General features: G+C 47.8%; 1 pseudogene; it reads right to left on the reverse strand.

Moving 5' to 3' along the window:
- Positions 1–7,891: 7,891 nt before the first annotated feature.
- LOC127195609 (KAT8 regulatory NSL complex subunit 2-like) overlaps positions 7,892–25,352 on the reverse strand; it is a 68,020-nt pseudogene continuing 50,559 nt past the window's right edge.

The following is a 25,352-nucleotide window of genomic DNA, read 5'->3' on the forward strand; positions in this document are numbered from 1 at the left end:
GCACTCATCGCTGCCTGAGACGAGGGAGAGCAGGGCCTAAGCTGGAACCTGTTCCAGTCTGGGTTCGGTCCCAGTGTTCCTGAGCTTTCCACAGCTGTGTCAATAGACAGCATGTCCTATCGGGGCTGAGGGGCAATAACCTTCTGTGTTCGTCGGGGTTACATGTATACGTTATTGTTTATTTAGATGCTGCTGCATCCTGAGCTGTGGAGGGCAGACATAGTCCTCATCTGCCAGGAAGCAAACTCTGGCCTTAGATGTTAGTTGCTAGTGACACACTGGCAGGATGCCACCCAGACACAAGCGACGAGCGACCTTCAGGTTCTTTCTCTGACAGAGCTCCCTGCTTGCTTCACCAAGGTCGTAGGATCAGTGTGCGCTGTGGACAATGTGAGGACCACGTGAGCCTGTACTCTTCTTCTGTGTTAGTTAGGGCGTGGCAGAGAGGAGATGGTTACTTACATGTCCTGAAGTAGTCACGTTCCTGTCGCTACAACAGAATATCTGACAAAGCGACTTTGAGGAGGAAGAGGTTTTTGGTCACAGTGTGAGGACATAGGCCGTCAGGGTGGAGAAGGAAGATGTGGCAGCTGAACCTTGAGTCAGCCGGTCATGTTGTATCTGCAGTAAAAAAAAGCAATGATGAATTATTTTGCTTAGGTTTTCTTTTTTGATCTTTCTTCACTCAGTCCACGGTCCCAAGAATGGTACTGTTCGCCTATAGGGCGAGTCCTTCCAGATCAGTTAGCCTAATATAGACACGCCTTCAAAAGTTGTGGCCAGAGATCTGTTTTCAGTGGTGATTACAAGTCACATCAAGTTACCAACCAAGATTGACCACACAGGCTCCGTTAGTGCTTACATGAAGAGTGTACACACATGCAGGCACACTCTCCCACGTCCATGCATGGTCATATACACATATATGACCTACAAGAACAGCTACTGGGCTGGAAACAGGAGTGCAGCGAGCTGAACTGTCTTGTGCGTGCCCTGTGTTGTCTTGTTCTCTTGAAACATGAGTTTGACCAGGTGGAGTGAGTCAGCCACGATGCCTTCAAGGCAGAGGGATTGGCTGGCCACTCACTCAGGAAATAGTTTTTTTTGTGGCTTTAATATTCAGGAGCGAGAGAAACAATTTGTGTTTAAGGGGAGTCACTTCCTTACCTCCTTATTTATTTATTTGGCTTGAAATCAGTTGTGTGGACCTTGGTACTCTGGGCAAATTCTTTCTGAGATTCACACTGGTGTCAGTTGTCACCAGGGGGCAGGATGTTTTGCTTTTTTGTTCTTTCCTCCCCTTACAGAAGAAATCAAACTGATTTTTTTTTTTTTTTTTTTTGTTAGCATAAAACTGATAGTTTAAAGGAGTGAAATACAATTGCCTTTAACATGGAGGACATTGAACTGGCATTGGCCCCTGGGTCTTCAAACCCCAAGATGCCTGGGCAGGTTTATTCTGCTGTTAGCCTGCAGTCAGATGGTCAGAGGTTAGGCCCCAGTTTCCTGAGCATTGTTAAATGGTGAAGGAGTTGAGGCATCCTGAAATGAATGGACGCATTCTAGTAGCAGCGTCTCCAGGCCAGATTAACTTCAAGCACAGACTCACCACGTCCGAAAAGGACCTGGGTTTAGGCCTTTCTATGCCAGCAGAGACCCTTGCCATGGATGCTCAATGTCCAGGATATTTGCAGGGCTAAGATCCCTATCTGTGAGTAAATGGACCCACTGAGGAGACCCAGCGTCTCCTGTCCACCCACCAGATGCCTCACTCCAATTTCTTAGGGTCTTAAGTGGCTGCAGGACCCTGCCGAGACAAGCCCTGCTCCTGGCGTGTCACTGTTTTTACACCATGATGTGCTTCAGGTGGTAACAGCTGGGGTCGGGTCAAACTCACCGACACCCTGAGTTGCCACTGTGCTCCTCTCCTCTCGGCATGCTTGCCTCGCTTAGCTGGAGGAGTGCCACTGGTGAGGAGAGTGAGTTTTGAGTCCTGCGTGCTCCCTTCTCTTATCGTTTGCCTTCTCTGATTTTCCAGAGCGCTGAGTGCTCCCCCAGCGAGTACCCCTAAGATTCTAAAACGATAGAAATGTAAAAATAAATAAATAAATTAAAACCAATGAAAATCAGTACATCGCGTGTGCCACTCTTGAAATGTGTGACGTCATTCCTAGGAGCCCATGGAACAGGCCTGTCCTGGTTCTTCGCCAGAAAGAACATAGTTTGCGGCATTTCCCGCCTGCTTGTGGCCATAGAAAGCTAGAATAATATCTCAATACAACCTATGTCCAGATAGAATTCTTCTATTTCTGCTTTGCAATCGTCCTAGCCTCCGTTTATGATGGCGGTCGGTAGATCCCACTTCCTCAAGCGTGTCTCTAGCTGTGTGGCACCAGTGGCAGCTCTTGGCCTCATTGGAGATCTGGGAGACTTAGCTGCTGCCCCTGTGTGTTTCAGGGGGGTAGGGATGTGCTCAGAAGATGTTAAGCACTGTACGTTACTGCAACAAGGGTGTGCCAACTCATTTTTTTTTTTGTCTCTCTATTCTTAAAAAACAAAAATAAAACAAACAAACAAAACAGGCAATACAACCAGACTGCCCAAACCATGAATTTTTAGGTCTGTTTCTTACGGAATACTGTCTCGTTTTATTAATGTGAACTGCAGCCCTGCTGTGTGCACAGCTGGGTGTGTGTCTGGGCACATGGTTGTGATTTCTAGGTCCAAGCACAGTGGGGTGGGAGTCAGGAACACGAGGGCAAGCACAGGAAGGCACTTGTCATATCTCTCACCTGTAAGATGAAGTTTGGCTGCCCTGCTGGCAATATCTGGCAGCGTTCAGGAAACACGGGGAAGCCTAGGCTTCAGTGAGCACAGTGAGATGAGACTCTCCAGCATGAACACAGCTTTGACCTTTCCTTTCCTACCTTTGGGAAGATCCCTAAGGTGACTCTAATGAGCATTCGGAGCTGAGAACTGTCAGGCCCGAGGGCTTTTACAGAGGGTTCCTACTCTAAAGTTCTGCAAGCCACCCTGAGGTGCCCTCATGCCTTGTGCAGAGAAGCCTGAGGGGGGGGGGCTGTGAGCTCTTGTTATTACTTCTGTGGTCTTTAGCATGAACATCATTAGCATGGAAGATAAATCTGCATGGATATGCAAATCAATGCAAATGAGTAGTTTGCCATTGAAGACTTCACAAATTGCAATGCAAAATTGTTTTCAGTAAATACCCTACTCTGAGCGACAGTACTCTGTGTCTTGTTATGAAGGACATTTAGCCAAGCTATAGGAAGACTTCCTACAACCACAGAGCTAGGGACATGTGTTCCAGATTGATACCTAAACTGTCTGGCTCCCATCTGTAATCTGAGCCACATCGTCTACACAACTGTGTTCTCCTTTTGTCTAACATGGGAATAACACCTTTTACCTAATAGTTGATGATTATGGAACCAAAGCCTATCGTAGATGCTAGCACACAGATGAGAGATTTACCAAATGCCATGGCAACTCTGAAGATGACAAGGATGATGGAGTGACGCCGATGAAAGAGATGCTGGCGGCGATGACACTGGCAATGGTGGCTATGACAACCAGGATAAACATGATGATGATGATGATGGGGATGCTGCTATGATGATGATGATTTCCATGACGATGATGACAAAGATAACATTGATGGTTGTACATAAGGCCAATAACCAGAGTGATGCTGATGATGACCGTACTGATGGCAGTGAGGATGATAAATACTGCACTGATGGTGACGATGAGGGTGGTGATAGTCAAGACAGAGATGGTGGTAGTGATGGTGGTGATGATGGTGATGGTGATGATGATGATAACGACAATTGTGATGATGTTGATGATGACCTACTGATGATGGTGATGGTAAATACTGCAGTGATGGTTATGATGAGGATGGTGACAGTGAAGACAGAGATGGTGGTGATGGTGGTGCTGATGGGGATGATGACGGTTGTGATGATGTTGATGAAATGAGGTCTTGTTGATGAAGATAGTGGTGATAGGAGTAGGAATGAGGAAATAGAAGGCAGAGCTAGGGGATCACGGTCCATTTCACACCTTAAACCACTGGCAGGAATGAGGAAATAGAAGGTGGAGCTAGGGGATCACGGTCCATTTCACACCTTAAACCACTGGCAGGAATGAGGAAATAGAAGGCGGAGCTAGGGGATCACAGTCCATTTCACACCTTAAACCACTGGCAGGAATGAGGAAATAGAAGGCGGAGCTAGGGGATCACGGTCCATTTCACACCTTAAACCACTGGCAGGAATGAGGAAATAGAAGGCGGAGCTAGGGGATCATGGTCCATTTCACACCTTAAACCACTGGCTTTATACTTTCATATTACAAGGCTGGATCTGTTTAGTATTAGTCAGATGGCTGGATCCACAGAGGGAGCTTGTAACACTGTGGCGGCTCCAGACCGTCTTCTAGACTGACCATGTCCATATGCCCTTTTTGCATTCTTGGGGTTCACACCTTTCAAACATGCATCAAAACTGGGGAAACATGAAATCCATGGCGTCTCAACCCTTTGGATCTGTAGCTTGTGGCTATAAGCTCAGTCATTATCTACACGAGCACTGTGGACAGAACTAGTCCCCAGAGCTCAGAGAACCAACCGCACAGCCATGTGTTGGATTGCTGTGGCCAGTCCTGTTGTTGATTTGTTTCCGTCAATTTGAGATGCATGCAGGTTTGCCTCACAGGACCCAGGTGTCAACTCATCCCTCAGTTTCCTGGGTGTGGTGTTGGCTGTGGGCAGCTCAGAGCCGCTTGGCTGTATGCTGGTAATCTTGCGGATGCTTGAAAGCATACTCAGGCCATGCGTGTGAATTTTATATAAGAAACAGGCTGAGCAGAAAGGACGCTTTTCTCTGAGGGTTTTCCATTTTGATATTGGCTCTCAGAAGTAATCCAGGAGCCACTCTCTGTTCTTGTATGTTTTCAGCCAGTCTTACTGACAGGAGGTGGGTGAAGCGGTCTTTCTTTCAATGTCAGATTATGTTCACTGACAGAACCAGATGTTCCCAGCAAACTATGTCACTATGACCGAGTGCCTGCTGACTTGCAGATGTCCATTGAACGACAGCTGCATTTGTGATGACCCTCTGAGGAGGACATAGCCTCGTAGTCTAGAATGAGAGTCCTGTCCTGGTCATTAGAGGAAGTCACTTGCCCCCAGAGGGCACTACCAGGCAGCCTGGACTTTATCTCACTTAAGCCTTTTACTTCAAGGCTGTGCTATTTTTTTGTTTTTAATATAATATTTGTGCCTAGCCCTTGCGGATGCTGTGGGAAAGGATGCTAAGGCAGTGAAGGTGAGGAGTGGTGATAGTCATGAGTGGATTGAAAGGGCAGAACCAGCCTAGAGCTGGCCTCTTCTCCAGTGACAATCCCACTGCAGGAAGGTGCTAGATATTCTTGCTCTATGCTTGCTTGTCCCTGTATTCATGCATTGTTTGTGTGTGATTGAGTGTGTGTGTGTGTGTGTGTGTGTGTACTACAGGCACCCTGGGCAAGTCATCCTATTGTCAGCGATCTTTTGAAATCCCAAGTTTCTGGCTGCACTTCTTGTCAGTCAATTAGAGTTTCGGAGTAAGGCTAGGCACTGATATTTCTAGGACCCACGACTGTCTCCATAGACAGCCTGTGAGCACCAGACCTGGGGCCCTACATTCTCTGGAATGGATCAGGATTATGTACAGTTCCTTATGGACCTTGGACCTCAGGGCCCAGCCCAGTTTCCTGCATGCCTCTCTGAGATAGGCCTACCGAGAACTACTGTGCATCAGGGAACGAACACTCACTGTGGTGTGGAAGGAGTGCACAAGCTGCAGTGTGGTGCCCAGGGGGCTCCACAGAAGAGGTCTTTGATGTGTGTTTCAACCTTGTCTACTGAGTGTAGTATTACCTTAAATCCTGGTGGAAGGAGGTATGCAAAGTGCAAAGAAGATCTGAGAGTAACTTCCTTCAGAACACTCTCATCTCACCTCCAGCAACCCCTCCAAACTCCAAGCTTTTAACACAGAAGGAAAGACATGACAATCCATCTCTGAGAGTCCCAGGAGAAATGGCAGACATGTAAATAGGCCGCAGCTCAGACACAGGCGTGGAGCCTGGACTAGCAAAGGTCCAAGACATAATGGAGGGCTGCAGAGGAGGCTCAGCATCCCCAGGGCACAGCCCTCATGCATGCCCGGGACCACCATCGTTTCTGTTCTGTGGTGATGCTGGGCACCTGTGTTTGTGCCCAGGGCGAGCAGGTTTCTCTGTGCTGAGCTGCCTGGAGAGGAATTCGGTGAGATTCGACTTACACTTTGAGGTAGTTCATGAGTCATGATCTTTCCAGTGGCTTCCTTCTTTCCTGTTTGCTCTGTGGACTTGACACACACCCTCAGTCTGTCAAGCCACCTTGGTCACCTGGGCCTTCCTTCTGCCAGCACTATTAGGTAGGTGTGTGCCAGGTGGGGAGAGACCTAGGGCTGCAGCCAGAGGAGGCACAGGCAGGATAAGCTGCAGGGGACTGGTGTGGAGCAGAGCCAAGTGCTGCCAGAGGGCAGGCTGAAGACCCAGTTCCTCATCCCCGCATCTGGAGCTGACTTTGCTTGACACGGGTGGTGGGAGGAGGACTCTGCCCCACAGAAGCTGGTTACTCAGTGGGCCCCTCTCAAGTCCTGCTGACACACTGTCCTGTGCTCTTTCTTTTTGTGCTGCTCTGAGCCCAACAGGGTGAGGTGGCACCACCTCATAAGTAGCCTCCACAAAACAAACCTGAAAATGGGCTTAGATATCTGTGCCCACCCTCACAGTGCTGCCCACAGGCCTAAGGAGAATCGCTCTTGGCTGTTCACTGTGGTGTGCAGGCCCACACACATGACAGTTGTATTTATGACAATTCCATCCGGTTTCTGCAAGTTTTCTCCACAGTTTGAATGTGGTGGCAGCAGCTGGGCGTTCGCAATGGGCATCCAATCAATTAAATGGAAAGTTACACAGATATGCCTCTTGACACAGTAGTAAATGTGACAAATAGATTAGTAATTAATAAAAACCAGACTCAGTGTGGCACATGCCTGTAACCCCAGGCACCATGGGAACATGACTTTAAGACCAGAGTTTAAGACTATCCCCAGCTAAAAAGCTAGCCTGGGATACACGAAACCCTGTATTTAAAAAAAAAAAAAAATCATTTCGTTAAATATTATCCTGTTCTCAAAATACTACCAATTCCTTTAACAGTATTTTTTTACTTTATATTCTCATATCACTTTAACATTTAATAGAAACTATATACAATAATTTTACTGTATTTTACATGGAAGACCCAACACAGAAATTGACATAAGTTAAAAGCAAGGATAATTAAGGAAAGCCCAGCCTGTGAGCTGCTTTTCTCACAGTCATAGTTCACTAGGAAAAGCGGTTTATGCTGCCCAAGTGCGTGGAGCTGAGGAAAGGCTTAACCACAGGCTTTAGATACAGCTAGCCCGACACTAACAGCCAGCAGCCGAAGAGCAACATTCCTGACCATGCCTCCGTTCTGCAGCTGTGAGCATTTCCATCCACAACTTAGGAAATCCCATGACAAAATGCCTCTTTCCCAGGCACAGTCTCTAGCATGCATTCTATCCCAAAGGCAGGGGTTCCCTCTCTCTTCCTTGCAAAGAATCCTGTAACGTTTAGACACTGAAGATCCATTCTGCACACAGTAGGTTTATGTGTGTCTATAGCACTCTACAGCTCCAAAGAAAACAATGTATTCTGGGTTGTCCCTGTTCAGTGAGAGGTGGTCAGAGATATATGTGTCTGAAGAATGGAATGTTCACATCCAAAGGTAAACACTTCCCAGAATGCACTGTCAACTGATAGAAGTGAGTTCTGGTTTTCCATTTGCAGTAGCCAATCCATGTTGAGGGAATGGTGCACGGGCTTTATCTACAGTTTGAGGTCCCTGGGATCTATATCCATCTCCAGCCATCTGCATCTGGTCTGGGCCTCCGGCAATATCTTTGACTGATCAGGGGATCAAAAAGCAAGCATGGCAAAGGGAGGCGGAAGGGTGGGCATACGATCACCCACCACATCCAAGCCATCTCTCCAGAGGAAAACTCCCAGTGGGCTGGAGCTCGGCAGCATTCACGTACAGCTCCGTGGGGCCAGCTTCCAGATTGGCTGGCACAGACAGCACCTGCTCGGGGTTATACATCTGAGGAGGCAACCGGAAATGCAGTGGGCACCAGGGATCCCCAGATAGGCTTACAGGAACTGCTTTGTTGCAGGACATCTCTTCAGATCCCTGGCAGCATTTGAAGAGAAACTGCTTTGTATCCTGACAGAAATGGGTAAGGCAGGGTCTGGTCATTGGAAGAGACTGATTGGAGCAGTGAGCATCGTCCACCAAGGCGCTAAGCACTCCAACTGTAACAAGGCCCACACCTCTCGTTCTAGTCAGAGGTGCTTAACGGCATTTTTTAAAAATTAGAAGGATGCTTCAGTTTCCCCCTTTGTTCGTATCCCCTCTGAACGGGCGCCGTCCGCTGCACATGATGCTGTGAGCTTCTGCACCTGCTGGCAGGTGTGTGCTCAGGGTGTTGGCAGCTCATGTGTTGTCACAGGGGCTGTCATGCATACTGTGGTTCTGGTGTCTCAGGAACCAAACAACATTGCTGACAGGCAAGGTCCGGAACATCGTGTCTCATGAAGGTATTTTTTTTTCCTTTTTAATTTTTTTCCATTTAAAAAAAGCAATGCTTTTTGTCAGAGGAAGTCGGGAGTTGAAGAGAAACAGGAGAGATGTGATCGGCAGGCGCATCATCCAACATACACACACACACACACACACACACACACACACACACACACACACACACACTGCTTACGGTCTGCGCTTACATATTCCTAGCCTTGGGTATGCTTCATGAATTTATAAACACATGCTTGTCACAGCCCTCCATGTAAATTATGGAATTATTTTCCTATGAATCTCATGCTCTTTCACCAAAATCATAACTGCCTTTTGAAAAATGCATTTATTCATGCCCTGTTGCTGTGATACAATACCACAATAAAAGCTGATAGGGGTGGAAGAAGTTATTTGCACTCACAGTTCAAGGTGCAGTGCGTCATGGAGGGGGAGTCGAGGCAGAAGGAGCAGCTGCTCACACTGCACGCAAAACCAGGAAGAAGATGCTGCTCACTGGTACCTGCTGCTGTTGCCTAGCTGCCTTTCCTGTCTCATACAGTCCAGGATCCAGCCAGGGAATATGGTGTCACCCACGGAGAACAGCTCTTCTTCCGTCACCTAATGCACCCAAGGTGTCCCCTGCTAGCATTCCCAAAGCCCCATATCCAGCCAATTGCAGATTCTGTCAAGTTGACAATTCTCACTGTTACACTCAGGTGCTCCTTTTCTGGTGTGACAGACAGGTAAGGTTTTATCTTCGCTGTAAATGTAAAACAGTAAAGGTCGAGATGGACAGAACTAAGCTACCAGACATAAGAATAAATGACCAGTTTTTGAGACTTGTTGAAATGCTGCCAGTTCCAGGTGCCAGTGGTCGATGCTGGGATTCAAGTATGTTCTCCAAAAAGGCAGGATAGGGCGGTCAGTTCAGTTCGGAACAAAACACTGCCACCCACCCTTCCACTTGAGCTGAGGGGGAGGGTGGAAGACGGGGCAGTTTCAGGCTTTGAGGTGGAGGGTAACTCGCCTCTTTACCTCCTGTGAGTGTGACTTTTCTTTCTTTGTTTCTTTCTGTCTTTTCCACTTGTCCTGATTTATTTACCAGAGACCTTGCTGCATTCTTAAAAATATATATTATTTTATTTTACATGTATGATGCTTGCCTGCATTTATTCATGTCCACCACATACATACAGTACCCTTGAGGGCCAGAGATGGCATGAGATCTTCTTGAACTGCAGTTACAGGTGGTTGTTAGTTACTGCATTGTTGCTGGGAATAGAACCCTGGCCCTCTGGAGGAGCCACCTGTGCTCTTACCTGTTGAACCATCCCTCTAGACTCTGCTTTATTACTTCGCCCTATGGGCAAGGCCTTGTTCCTATGGCTTCCTGTGTTCCCATGGACCTCTGTTATTGTGGGCATGTCTCCTGTTTGTGGGTCCAGAGTGTCAGGGGTGTCTTGTGGGCTTAGCCTATCCACTGCACCAAGCAGAGTGCAGAGCTCGGCCACTGCACACAGTCAGGCCTCTGTAAATGGCTCCCTTAAGGAGTGTGGCCCACGCTGCCTAGTGTCCAGAGTTGGAGCAGAGCCTGGTGCTTGGCCTGAGAGGCCAGAGAGTTAGAGGCTCCTGAGCTATTTCCTTCCATGGTGCTTAGTGCTGTGTGAGTCAGGGAGAATGGAAAGATAACACACAACCAGCCAGTAGGGACGCAAAGTGTTGTTTAGGGCTCGCCAGGGCCTGGGGATGTTGTAGATGCCCTGAGCTCCACAGTGGACTATGGCCTCAGTGAGATGATGGCGCAACTGAGGACTGGCTTAGAGAGCTTCGTCATGGCTGTAGATGTGATCACTCCTATGCTTTGGGTGCTAGAGCTGAGGAAAAGGCCTTTAGAGAGAAGACATTAGTCTGAAGCCTCTGCCAGTTTTCATGCACACCTTCCATCTCACGCAGCCATTACTGTGCAGGCTGGATGAGAGGATCAAGAAAAGGGGGACAGAAAGCTGACAGGGCTGCAGAGGAGAGCCCCTGTGGGGTTGCTGTACCTCGATGTCGGGATAATGCTGATCAGTACATTTCAGAAGGAGCAGGGAGGCGGAGACTTTCAGAGATGGACCATTGACAGGAAGGAACACGGGGGCATTCTAATAGTGAGGATGCTCTACCTGTGCCGAGGACTGCATCACCAACTGGACCACTGGGGCATTCTAATAATGGGGATGCTCTGCCTGCACTGAGGACTGCATCACTGGCTGGACCACGGGGGCATTCTAATAGTGGAGATGCTCTGCCTGCACCGAGGACTGCATCATGGGCTCTGGCAGCAGGAGAAACAGAGGGAGGGAGGAGACGGAAGCAACAAGTGAAGAAAAGAGGATGGGAGAATGTATGAATGGAAGTGGACACAGGGCAGGAGAGCAAATGAGCAGGTGCACGCTGGGGGAACATTTGCATCGATGAAGACCAACAGGTGCCCACACTGTGTTCAAACTGTCAAACAAAAATTCTGGAAGCACTAGGAATTCTAGAAAGCAAACAGTCCAAGAAACACTCTAGTGAGGTTATTGGGAGAAAAGAAAAGGCCCAAGATGAGGAAAGATAAAGACCAAAGGATGAAAGGTAACCCCATGTGGGGGATACACCACTGGCCTCCTCTTTCCTTTCTAGCTGCATTCCTACACTACAGCTGATGCTTCCTTGGCTGCCCGCTCTGGCCAAGCAGGCTCCTCATCTTCCCCAGCAGCGTGAGGCTGTGACGAAGGCTTGATGAGGGTCTACAAACTCCAGCACCTCTGCTACTATTGAGGACTCAGGTGGGCTGGCCATGAGGAAGAGGGTGCCCTCATGAGCTGAGTGTAGACACTAGCTCTTAAATATTCACACGGTATCCCCACAACTGAGCCCCTCCCGTGTCCACTGGCCGCCAGCTTTTACACACTAGGGAAGGGCCCCTTCGACTATTTCTCAGGCACTGAGTCTCAGGATGGCTTCTTAAGCAGTTATCAGCTGGCCTCTGGAGAGATGGCAGTGATCAGAAGATAACAGACTCATATCTTCAAAGTGCTAAAGCCAGAATTCTATGACCAGAGGAAAATCCTCCCATAAGTAAGTGAAATAATGACTTTTATGCTGCATTACTAAAATTAAAGGTCGGCAGACGGCACAGCATATATATAGAGATATGTGTCCTGAGGACAATGACAAGAGTTAAACTTCTGGGTTCTACATGACAGAAGCAGAGAGTTGACTGACAAAAGTTGTCCTTGGACTACATGTGTTCCATGATATGTGCATGCCCTACATGTAAACACACACAGAGGCATGTGCAAAAATCAATGTGATTCTTTTAAAAAAGAAAATTGAGAGTGCTTAGTTCAAGCTGGTCTGAACGTATACTGAATGGCGTTCTACAGGTAGGAAGTCCTTGTCCCCAGGGGGGAACAGACTGCACTCTGGTGACCATCCAGAGCTCTTGCACCACCTCCGTGCAGATGCAAAGGCAATGGCATCTGAACGACAGGACGACCCCAGCTAGGAGTGCCTGGCTCACTCATGAAGTCTGTGTTCTCCAAACAAGTAGCGCATATGTCAGGGACCATAGTTCATAGCGAACAAAATTCCTCCCTAAATCAAATGGACTCGAGTCCATGTTGAAAATCAAATATGAGACCACAGAGAGAAGAAACGAAGGCTCCCATGGTTTGTGGTGCCTTGCTGTGCCACATTCAAACAAGAGAGGAGACAGACAGATTGAAGGAAAGAATAGAAATCCCAGAAATAGACCCAAGTGCATATGGGGATTTGGTGCATGGTAATGATGGCATTTTAAATCAGTGGGGGAAAGATATATTATTCAGTAGTGATCTGGGGACAACTGGCCAGACATTTGGAAAATATATAGCTGGATTTCTCCCAAGCTCCTTCCCCCAAAATAAAGTCCAGATGGCTCAAAGACTTAAAAATATAATGGAATTTTACAAGTATTATAAGAAAAGTTGGGGGAATTTTTTTTAATAATTTCAAGGGGGAACTATTTTGTTTTTCTGACAGGAAGATATAAAACTCAATGTACTAGTTACTTTTCTAATTTCTGCAACAAAACACCTGGAAAACACAAGGAAGGAGGTTTTTTTGTTGTTTGTTTTTGGTTTCCTTGTTGGAGGGTTGGCTGGTCTGTCATGGGGCAGGCATGGCAGCAGGGGCACAAGGTAGGCGATGCCATAGTGAGCCTGGTGCTGGTGCTGCATGCACTCTCTTCCTTCTCTGAGCTGTGAGGTCCCAGATCACAGAATGATGATGCTTATACTTGGGGAGGGGTCACCCCACCTCACTTAACCTAGAGAATTCCTCACAGACATATCCAGAGTCCTTGTCTCAAGACAATTTTAGATATTGTCAAGTTGGCCATATAGTTTTAACTCAGTGGCTCCATCCCAAGGAAATCATGTGGTGACCATGTACAAATATATATATATATATATATATATATATATATATATATATATATATATATATATATATATATATATATTCATTCAATAATCAAATCTAAAATTATTATTTTTTTAATGTTGGAGATAAAAACCAGGAGTCCCCTAAACCTTGGAGTGTGGCTTGTCCTGAAGGAGTTGTGTGCAGTGGGAAGACTTAAGACATGGTGATCAGGCTGGAGAGATGGCTCAGAGGTTAAGAGCACTGGCTGCTCTTCCAGAGGCCCTGAGTTCAATTCCCAGCAACCACATGGTGGCTCACAGTCATCTATAATGTGATCTGGTGCCCTCTTCTGGTCCACAGGTGTACTTGCAGGCAGAGCACTGTATACGTAATAACAAATAAATAAATAAATCATAAAAAACAAAACAAAACAAAACAAACAAACAAACAAAAAACCATGGTGATCATGGAGGGAGCATGGCAGCAGCTAGCTCACATCAGAAAAATAAAATGGGATGTAACTTTTTCCCAAGAGAGTAGCTTCTTTTGAATTTTAAGTGGGACATCCATGACCTAACTCCAAATACTTAGCTCGTGCACCAGTCTTACCTGATAAGTGTAGTTTTCACCCCTCATCAAAAAGGTTTCTTTTTGCAGAAAAAATGAGCTATCAGTGGCTACTGAGAGATAGAGAAACAGTCTCTGCTGGTGATGGGCCCACTGGTTGGTTATTCAATCCCAAGTGGTTAGCTGTAAGCACATATGAGCAACTTTAAGTGGACTCAGTAGGTTGTATGTATGTGTACATGCATGTGACCATGTGTGTGACAGCAATAACTTGCTAAGCACTCTTCCACTGAGCTACATCCCCGGCAGGTCACAGTCATAATTAAAGGAGACGAGGTCACGAGTTTGAGAGGCAGTTGGAGGGGGCGGGGGGACATGGGAAGTGTAATTACAATGCATGCATGAAATTCTAAAACTAGTAAAGATACATAAACAAAATTAGATAAGTTTAAGAAAAGGAATAAAAATTGAAACACAAGAATTTAGATGACAATACAAGGTTTTTATATATTCAGAGTAGAGAATGATTTTGAGACAAGATCTAGAAAGCCTTAACAACAGATTTAAAATGAGGGAATAATTTAGCCACATTAAAATCAAGAATCCAAGATGACACAGAACAAACACAAAGACCAGGTTCCAGGAAGGGTGAAACTTCTTACGGTACAACCAAGAAACTATGTTAAAACAGAGAAATCACAAAACCACTAAGGAAAAGCCAAGATCACCTTTGTGACACATTTGGACAGGAACTTTGATGGAAGAAATTCAAATGATTGAGAAGACGCTAAAATGGTGCTTGACCTAGTTACACCGTTAGCTGTGTGAGGCCCGTGAACCCACTGGAGGGGTGAACCTAGGCTTGCCTGTTCCAGCTGCTTCTGGGGACATGGGACCAAGAACTCCACACTTGTGCAGGACACATGGTCTCTAAATTTCAGCAAGAATGACAGAAACCAATAGTAAGGAGGAAGTCAGTGTGTGAGTGACCCTGAGCATCAGTATGACCCAGTGTCCCCATGTGATGTGTGTTCTGAGGAACATCTGTTCTGTTCTGCAAGGCTCACGGCCTGTACGCATGGCCTGTCCACAGCCCCGGTTTGAGTAAAGCGTTTCTGACAGTTAAGCCTCACCCACTTGCTCCCACCCAGAGTGTGAGCCTTGTCCTAGCAAGTGGTTCCAACAGGACATATCTGAGACCCAGGAACTAGAGGCTTTGGGGCCTGTGCTGATGCTGAACGTGGTGTAAGCCAGGAGCCACATCCTTGTGTCCAGATGAGGTTGTGTGGCTGCCGTTAAATGTGATAAAATCATGATTCGCTCGTTCAGTTTAGGGTGAGAGGGGAGATGAGGCCAATGGCTGGTCTCCATCTTCTTTAGCAGGTCTGACAACTCAATCTATTCTTCTGTTTGAGGCTCTGGTCCTGTGGGTCTTACAGCAACAGCAAGCAGCCAAGCCTTGCACGGAGCTGCATGCCTTTCCTCTGGTGTGAAGACCCTAACCCTACCCCATGGCTCTGAATCCCAGGGATGAATCGCTGTCCCTTCACACCCCAGGACTGAGTGTACTCACTATGAAGGAGCTGTGGACATGTGTTTCCAACCCAGTGCTGTGGGACAAGGTGTGACTCCAGCGTCCCCTCCTCTTCCCTCTGCATACACTCCCACAGTCTCCTAAAAATAAACCCTTTTTAAAATGACTTTGTCACTGCGCAAGTGACAGGTAGAACACTGGCGTGCTTTTCTGGCTGGAACCAGCTCTGGGTGAGTTTGCTTAGCTAAACTGAGGCTGGCTTGTTCTAGAGAGGCCCCAGGGACCTTTTGTGCTTGACCGCGCAGTCCAGGAAGCACTCAGCTGTCCACTTAGGCCGGCTCAGCCAGACACCTGCCAGCTGGAGCAGGAGATGCTGGGCTTTCCGGGAGGAAGGAAGGGCATTGTTCCTTAGTCTTTGGAAGGTCCAGGCCTAGGGCTGGGCACTTTTTCATTGCTGTGCCATGTACCAGGCTATAAACAATTCCAGTTGCAGATATGCAGGAATCCCAGGGCTTCTTGCAGGGGGCAGCGGTCGGTGTGGTCTCGGAGGCAGGAAGGGTGTGCCTCGGCCTTCTTACTGGCATTTGACTCATACTTGGTGAGTTTCTTGGCCTTTACTCATCCCCAACACTTGGCCTTTTAGTCTTCACAGGCTCTTGCCGCTGTGGCACTGTGGGCGCCTGAGACCAGCCCACGTGACTCTGGACATCACTCTTCCTCAGCTTTGCCAGCTCCTGTGGGGTTGAGTGTCACCTTGCGGAAGAGCATTGCAAGTGGGGACTCTCAGGGTGATTGTGCACTGTCTTACTCTTGCTTCCTTCACAGGCAGACTCTCTCTCTCATGAAAACCAGAAATTTTTTCCTCTTTGGGATCAGCCAGAGCTGGGGCATAGGCTCCCTCTGCAGGACAGTTTTGGGAAAACAGGACAAGAAATACACCCTCCCCTTTCTGGTGGGGGAAGGGTCCACACTAAACTGCATTTTCTAATTAAAAAGTGACTCCATGGTTGTTATAACACCATACAAAGCATATGCATTCAAGGTATGGCACACACACTCTCTCTTCTTCCATCTTTACTCTTATCCGAGAAAAATTCTCAAACTATTCCTTGGAATCTGGTACCTAGTCCCTGGGTGCCATGGTCACCTGTGCCCATGTGATGCAGCTCCACAGAGGGTGCTCTGTGGCTCTGGACAGAGTGGCCTTTGGTGGGCCAACTGTTGTCTGTGCTTGACTTCTCCCTGCCCAGAGCCAAGTGTCAGCTGTGTGAGGTCCCTCTGTGATCCCCCCTGGCCAGGTCCTTGAGGGTAGGTGAGGACCAATCCCTGTAGTGTGAACCCACCCCCCTACTCCCCACTGTCCATCCCCTGCTGTGTGGCAACCTGCTTCTCTTTCAAAGTACCCCATGGATCCTGGTCCTGTGCACCTGTCCCTCAGCGGTGGCTGGAGCGTGCGCCCTGAGCCACAGCTTGCCTCCCTGTGAGGTTCTGTCCTATCTGTGACTGGGAAGGCTAGAGGCACGACCTGGGTTCAGGCTTTTCTCTAGATAGGACCACTTGATAGTTTTTGCCAGACTTAGAGAAATGAAACATAATAATAAGAATACTTTTCTTGACAAGTTGAGCCATTTTGGTGGCAGTTGGAACTAAGGGTATTTTCGTTAAGGTGTGATAAAACACCATGACCAAAAGCAGCTCGGGAAGAAAAGTGTTTATTTGGCTTGTACCTTCCACATCACAGTCTGTCATCAGAGGAAGTCAGGATAGAGTGCAAGGAAGGAACCTGGAGGCAGGAACTGGAGCAGAGGCCACAGAGAAACACTGCTTGCTCCCGGTGGCTTGTGTGGATTGATTTCTTATACTATCCAGGACATCTGCCCGTGGGTGACATCACTCATGTAAGCTGGCGCCTCCAGTCTAACCAGCCTCACCTCCTGTCTTTTACCATCTTTCAATGGTGCTGTTGCACCGTGGTGAGTCCATCGTGGGACTCATCCGACTGCCAAGTGACTCAGGCTCTCACCCTCTCAGGCAGCTCTCACCTCACCAACACCTCCAGAGATGAGCTCCACAGTCTCACAGGCCCTTCTCAGTCCACTCAGGATCCAACGCTGATGCCAAAACTTGCACTTAGAAAGTCTTATTACACAGCCTTTTTTTTTTTTTTTTTTCAGTTAAAAAAAACGTCTCGAATTTTGCCAGCTTTGTATGGATTAACCTCAGAGAAGCAATAAAAGAAGACTGGACCTCTAAACCCTACAATAAAACAAGTAAAAGCCTGAGTCACGGGGGAAATCTCAAGGTTTCTGGGGGGGGGGGCATTATGTCACGTAAGGCTGTTGGTATGGAAACTGTGGAGACAGACCAGAGGTGACACTACTGGTATGGTATAAGGGGAAATGCCTCACAACCACCCTCAAGTGTTCAGAAGTAAACACATATTTAGGCATGTGGACCTCAGGACCTTGGGAGATGCCATCACCGGATTCTTTCCTCTGACGTACCAAGGGACTCCTCCTCCGGCAGGAGAAATTCCCCATAAAGATGCAGGAACACAAACCAGCCTGGCAGACAGAGAAGATGGACGCACACATTGCACATCTTATCTGAGAGGTTCTGGGCATTACTGTAATAAGCCGGAGATTCTTCTTCGTGATGCTAAGAGTCCCTGACACAAAATCTAACCCCCCCCCATCATACTTTTAAGTGCCTGTTAGATACAGGCAAATTGTTGTACTCCAATTTTTCAAAACTTCACTTCTACTGATAACCAGTTTCCTACTCCACCTGTCTCCCTCCCTCAGCCACTGGTAACCACCTTTCTCTTCGCTTCTGATGACTTTTGGTAGTTCCTCTAAGTGAGACCCGTGGCTGGCTTATCTCTGGTAGTAGCTGTCCATATGGTCACTTGTTGTAGAAGTTTTTTTTCTTCCCTTTTTAAAGATTCAGTAATGTTCTAGCCTATGGACATGCCAGTATCAAGAGGCAAATCAGAGGCAGGGCAGATCACCCTGCCACAGTGGCATCTTTGTGTGTCAGAAGAGTCTGGTATGGATGGATGTCAGGTTAACACACGAAAGAAGCCTGTTGACAAGGCTGGAAACCCTTTCTCCCTGTGGCTACATGTGACAGACAGACAGCACATGAACTATATCAATAACATATGAAAGACCATTGACCCCTTGGCCAATTTTTTGAGGGTACACCTTTCCTCCAATTTGCTAGTCTCCACTTATTCTTAAGGCACCCCTCCCTTTAATAATGCACTGTCTGTTTTCCTTTAACCTTACCACATGACGCTTGTAAAAAAAATTTTGCCTGAGTCTCAAGAGCCAAGAAACCACAGTGGATACCTCTCACCCCAGCTCACCAGCACCTATAACACCCGTATTTACTTTCTTCTGAGCCCTCAAACACTTGGCTTCCTGGAACTGTTATGTGCACCTCCCCCTCACCACACCACGTCCCAACTGAAGCCGTTGTGAGTCATATTTTCTTTGGGTGGTGGCTGAAAACATCCTGATGGGAACAGTGGAAAATCTGACCGGGTTTGCTGTGTTCAGAAGCACACAGTGAAGTGTCAGAGCCATGCGCTCCAGCTGAGTTCTTTACCTGGTCTCCTTCCGCTGCTGGCTTGGGGCACGTGGGTGACTTGTTGGCCAGTTGTCTCGGGGCCAACTTCTGTCCCCTTCAGTTTGCATCAAGGATGAGGTGTTCGGGCACTTTATTCTGTCAGAGTGGGAGCAGCTGGTACCATGTGCCAGCCACCATCAAGACAGATGGCTGCCTGACTGGAGGCTCTCCATGTAGAGACAGTCCTGTTTGAGGAGTCCTCCCCCCTCCTCCCTCCTGCTGTGCTCCCCTGGGTTTGGTCTTCTGGTGTTTCTCTCACGGAGGCTATTTAAGCTGTTTTTGGAACTTTAATGAAGCTCTAAGGCTAACCTGAGATATATCAGTTTAGAGATGGCTCTGCTTCTTGGATCTCTGGCCATGTTGGAAGTCTATGGGTCGGACTATGTCACATGGCTGAGTGACAAACACTGATGGCCTGCATGGTGCCTGTGGGGTTTGTGGCAGCTGACATTTATATCATACCGTGTGCAATATTAAGCCATTTTCTGCCGCTTGATCACAAGTGCTGCACACTTTGTTGGTGATTTTAGCCCTGACTCCATCCTAGGCAGCCTCTGACAAAGTCCACAGATTTCTAGTCCTGTAAAGCCCCATGTGTGCAGTGCAGGCTGGTCTCCTCTTAATCAGGTACATGGATTTCTAGTCCTGTAAAGCCCCTTGTGTGCAGTGCAGGCTGGTCCCCTCTTAACCAGGTAGACAGATTTCTAGTCCTGTAAAGCCCCATGTGTGCAGTGCAGGCTGGTCTCCTCTTAACCAGGTATATGGATTTCTAGTCCTGTAAAGCCCCTTGTGTGCAGTGTGCAGGCTGGTCGCCTCTATTTGCTGCTGTACGGGCCAGCTGGGCTTCTTACCTGCTGGATTCCTCCCACATAGTGCTGGAGATAAGTCTGGCTGTTTGTACTGTCTCTATAAGCAAGTTGTTAGGTATGGGAAAATATCACTGGCCTTCGGGTCTCATATTATATTGCCTCATTCAATGGGGAGAGGGTTGACCTTGACATTTCAAATTCTATCACAGAAATCAGTTCTGACATCATTTAACCTTGTTATGTGTAATCTAAAGGAGACGTGAATGTAATGAGAAGGCAGATTCTGAACCTGCTTCATCTTTGACGTGGCATGCTGGCAGTTTAGAGTGGAGTGTTTTCCTCAGGACAGGCCTCGGTTGAAATGGAGGTGTGGCTCGTGAGCTATCTGCTGAAGGAAAACCGTGAGAGCACGGTGGCGTGGGCCCCTCCTCAGCCTCTTCAAGGAGGTGCAGCTGTTGAGCCAACACACAGCCCGGTTTTCTCCAGGGCATGGTCTGCATCCTGTATTTTCCAGGATATGTTTTGTTCTGGTTGTTAAGAGTAACAAGAAAGGCCCATCAAGGAAAAGACTGAATTTTGCAGTTGGGCAGGTCAATGCGTGGCTAGCAGAACACCTACCAGGAAGGTAGGACCACTCCTCAGAACCCAAGGTCACTTTAAGCCGTGAACTGTGCCCTAATGGGATGCTGTGTTTCCTTCCCAGAATTCCTGCCCCTCCTGCAGCTCCGTCCAACAGCGTCACTGCTTCACATGTGTGCCTGCTCTAACAAATAACTCGGAAGACGTTACCTCTTCTTCTTTTCGTCCCCATCCTAACCATGTGTTCCCTGGCACTTTGGGCTTCTTGACTCCTTTTCTTCCATCTCCCTGCCATGTGGCTGACCTTCAACCTTGTGTAACTTAAGTAGCGTAGTTTTTTTTTTTTTTTCTCTTTCCATGTTCTTCTCTGTTTACTCCTTCTAGGCAGCTGCTGGGATTTATGGCTCGCTGCCCTAGGTTTCTTTTCTTCCATTCTCCTTCTTTCTTTCTATCATCATCATCATTGTCATCATCATCTTCATCATCATCTTCTTCTTCATCTTTATCTTCTTCATCACCATAACCACCACCATCATCTTCCTCACCATCATCTTCTTCTTCATCTTCTTCATTATCATCAATTATTGAGACAGGCTCTCACCGTGTAGCCTTAGCTGGCCTGAAACTCACTATGTACATAGACCAGGCTGCCCTCAAACTCACAATGATTGGTCTACCTCTGCCTCTTGTGTGCTAGGATTAAAGACATGAGAACCACATCCGACAGGGCTTTTCTTTTTCTTTCTTTTTTTCTTTTCCTTTTTTCAGGTTTTTCGTGACCAGGTTTTTCTGTTAGACAGAGCCCTCCTTGGCTGTCCTGGACTCTCTTTGTAGACCAGGCTGGCCTCGAACGCATAGAGATCCACCTGCCTCTGCCTCTGGAGTGCTGGGATTAAAGATGTGTGTTTAAACTAAAGAAATTGTCCTTGAGTTTCTTTATGAGGCTGTTCTCTCCTCCCCACCCCTATCCTCCACCCCTCCATCCCCTCACTCCCCATACCCCCACCTCTTCCACCCCCTACCTCCCGCCTACAAGTGAGGCTGTTTTTATATTCTTTTATTAGTAAGACTATGAACCCCAGGAGGAGGCCTGAGTTTCCTTGTTTTTGTTTTGCTTTGCTTTTTAAAAAAATATTTTCACTTATTTATTAATTAATCTCTTTACAGCCTGATCCCAGCCCCCTCCCTCCCTCCTCTCTCCTCCCAGTCCACCCTCATACCTCCTTCCCTCATTTCCCCTTCTCCTTTTTCTCAGAGAAGGGGAGGCCCCCCAAGAGGTATCAGCCAACCCAGGCACCTCAAATCACAGCAGGACTAAGTACATCCTCTCCCACTGGGGCCAACAAGGCAGCCCAGCTAGGAGGAAGGGATACAGTGGCAGGCAACAGAGTCAGAGACAGCCCCTACTTCCATTGTTAGGGACCAACATGAAGACTATGCTGCACATCTGCTACATATGTGTAAAGGCCCTAGGTCTAGCCCATGCAAGCTCTTTAGTTGGTGGTTCAGTCTCTGTGAGTCTCCATAGGCCCAGGGTAGTTGACTCTGTAGCTCTTGTGGTGTCCATGATCCCTCCAGCTCCCTCAATCCTTCCTCCCACTCTTCCACAGAACTCCCTGGGTTCCACCTATTATTCGGCTGTAGGTCTCTGCATCTGTTTCCATCAGCTGCTGGATGGAGCCTCTCAGAAGAGAGTTACGCTAGGCTCCTGTCTGCAAGCACAGCAGAGTATCGTTAATAGTGACAGGCTTTGGCTCTCTCCGATGGGTCTCAAGTTGGGCCTGTCGCTGGTTGGACATTCCCTCAATCTCTGCTCCATCTTTATCCCTGCACCTCTTGTATATCAGAGGAAACATCTTCTTCCCTGGGACACTGAGAGGTGCATGCGAGTTGAGACGTTTCTCCTTTAGAGCTTCAATGTTTTTAGAATCCACAAAGCTCCATAGCTAGGAAGTGATTAGAGGACACAGGAGTGTAGCCCCCCCCACCCCCCCACCTGCTGTCTCCTGTATCCTTGTGTGGCGTAGTTATGCATCCCAGAACAAGCTTTACAAGGGTGTAATGGTTCAGCGGTCATTCAGTAAGCGTGAAGGGCCAGAGGCCTTGGCTAAAGCTGGCTTTGTTGCCAACTAGCCCAGCTACCACAGGTCACCTAGACTGGTTACCACTGGGTAAACTGGCCCAAGGACCATAGTGTAACCTCACTTGATCCTTCTAATAGCCCTGGGGTGGACTAGCTTAGTGACTGCAGGATGAACAGGACCACTCATCTGTTGAAGACTGCGATAATGCTCCCCATAAGCCCAGCTTGGGCGGCTTTGTTTTTTTGTTTTTTGTTTTCCCTTTTTTTTTTCCATGCAGTAACTCTATCCTGCACCAGGTGGCGCTATATGCAGTCAGGAGTGAGGTACATTTAGGACAATTTGCATTCTTCTTTTCCTTTTGTAGTTTCCATTGCCGTGAAAACGTCCGCCTGCATTAGAAAAGACTGGAAAGAGTGATTATGATATGTACATAATTATAAGCATGTGAACTGCACTTGTCCACAAAACGCCTCCTTTCCCCACCATCTTGTTCCCTCCTCACCAGTGCCACCTGTAAGTGGTTCAACTATGCAGAACAGAGGACCCCTTGACGGGAACTTTGCAGTCATTAAAATGACAATTACAAGGAATTTTCTGAGGATGCCAGATTTTCTCGTCGAATGCTAAATGGAAAACCAAGCCTTGCTGGCCCATTCCTCAGGTTGATGGGCGGGGCTGCAAATCTCCTTTCAGGTGCATAGAGATTCTCTGAAAGGACAATTCGGGTGGCTTTCAGGACCAGTTTCCTGGCAGTCCCATTCACACTGTTTTTCTGGCCAAGAGCACTTACTTTCTCTCCCAGGCTCTTGAGAGTCACACCTGGCTGTGGTGTGTGTTTGCCATCTCATATTCTTCTAAAATATCTTTTATTTTAAGTTTTTTTTTTTTTTTTTGAGGGGGGCAGGGATTGCAGTATGGAAGAGGGCTCTGAAGTTCTCTACTTTCTGTAAGCCCAGAGTAAATATTTTGGGGCTCGATTGCTGGGTTGTGCCACAGTGTTTTTTAACACTTGGCACGGAGGAAGGGACCGGTCAGGATCTGGGAGCCAGGTAGAGTCTGGGGCCTCGGTGGTGCTAGATGTTGACAAGTCTAGAATGACGATAGCCAGAAATACATTAGTAAAAGAAGCAAGGGAGCCAGCTTTTCAGTTACTCCTCTTCATCAGTGGACATCTCTTGAGTGTCTTAGCTGATGTGTTGCAATCGTAGCCTCCCGGAGCAAGGAGATGTGACCTCAGGGCCGTTTCTGGCAATGGCCAGAACTCCCTGACTGAATCCCCTTGCAGTTGAGAGAGGTCAGTAAGCGTGTTATTGTTGCTATTTTTCCACCTGGGCAGCTGTCAGTAGAACAAGGATGGGCGTTCCCTCTGCCTTGGCCTCTCTGTGTCCGTGTTAGCCCACGCCTGGGCCACGTGTTGGCAGTTGTCTGGATTACTAAGGTGGATTCTGTGCATGGGGCATGTGTGGGCAAAGATGCTGTGATCTGTTTGCTTCCCTTCCAAAACCTAACACAAGCTCCTCAGTGCCTTCTTCCTTATCTATGAAGTGAAACTGTGGCTCTTGGAAGGAGTTGTGGAAATTAAGCAAAATAATGCAGGCAAGCCAATGAGCAGAGCTGAGCTTGGCATGCATTAGCCATCTTATGACTGAGTCTAGTGTTGGCACTAAGGACCTGAAGGCTATTGTCATCTGCCCGTCTCTCATCCAGAAAGTGCCTGACCAGGGCATCTGGTTTCCGCATTGAGGAGTATCTTGGTTGAGCAGTTTAGTATTCATTTGATGACTGGGTGTGACTGTCAGGGGTCGTCAGAGAGCCCTCAAGAGCAGTGCAATGCTGTGTGTTTCTGTGTTTCAGTCACAGGGTCACGCGGGTACCCAGAGATGATGGGGCTTGTATCACATACCACAGGGAGCGGGCAGAGGGCAGAGGGCGGAGGAGTTCCTGAGATCCATGTGCCTGCACCAGGCAATGCCCAAACCCTGGGTCTCCTGGGACCCGAGGAATGTGGCTTGTGGTTTCTGGCTCTCTAGCTGTACCTGTTCTCCTGTTGGCTGTCCAAAAGACTTCATGGATATGGTTTACTCTTGCCTCAAGCCTGCTTCCTTAAAAAGTCACAGTGTCGGAGGGGGTTACAGTGAGAAGGCCTTGCCGAAGAGCACCCTGTTGTCCTAAGTGTGAGGAAGTGGTTCGCGTTCAGAGACCGGTTTGTCCTCACACAGGGCCCGCTGTGCCTCCTTGCTTGCTTTGTATTGGAGCAGTCAGGCATAGCACTGGACCTTTGAAGAGTTTTCATCTCTGCCCAGAATGTGGGCCAAATGTCAGGTGTGTGCAGAGCTGGGGTTGTCAGACCTCAGGGACATCACAGACCAAGCCTGAGTTAGTGCCTCCCAGCAGCCATGTCTCCAGCATCATGTCTTGCACTGTGGCTGTGTTCCTTCAAGCCATGCTCTCATTTCACCAGGAGAGGAGGTTTTCCATCCTTTCTCCTTATAACTCAGGAACTCAGATGGCATTCGGAAGCCGATGCTGATGCAATGTGTCTGTATTTCTCAGTATGCCTACTCCAGTTCTACCCAAACCATGCTGGCGAGAGAGCCCAGAAGGCCACATTTCTTTCTGCACCGCGGGAGCTCCAGTATGCCTCTTGTCTGCATAGCTTTGTTTTCTGTGCAGCCATGTAGGCGGCTCTGCTGTAGTGTTTGGGTGTTATGGTTATCTTTATGAACCTGTGTTTGTTTCTCAATCTCTCTCTTAACCTGGCTGTCACACAAATAACTGAGATTCTGAGCAGTTATTACTCTATTCTTCACCCTTTAAGCTAATCTGGTTTCCTCCCACTGTACATCCCAGCTGCACTTGCACTTTGTAGCTTTCCTGCTCCGGCTCCTCTCTCCTGATGTCTCCTGGACCTTTCCATGGCTGAATCCCCTACTTCCTCTTCTAACTCCTCCCGTGGCTGGCAGCTCAGTGATTGTCTGCAGGCTGCTTTATTGGCA

This window comes from Acomys russatus, chromosome 1 (genome assembly GCF_903995435.1).
Source record: "Acomys russatus chromosome 1, mAcoRus1.1, whole genome shotgun sequence".
NCBI lineage: Eukaryota > Metazoa > Chordata > Mammalia > Rodentia > Muridae > Acomys > Acomys russatus.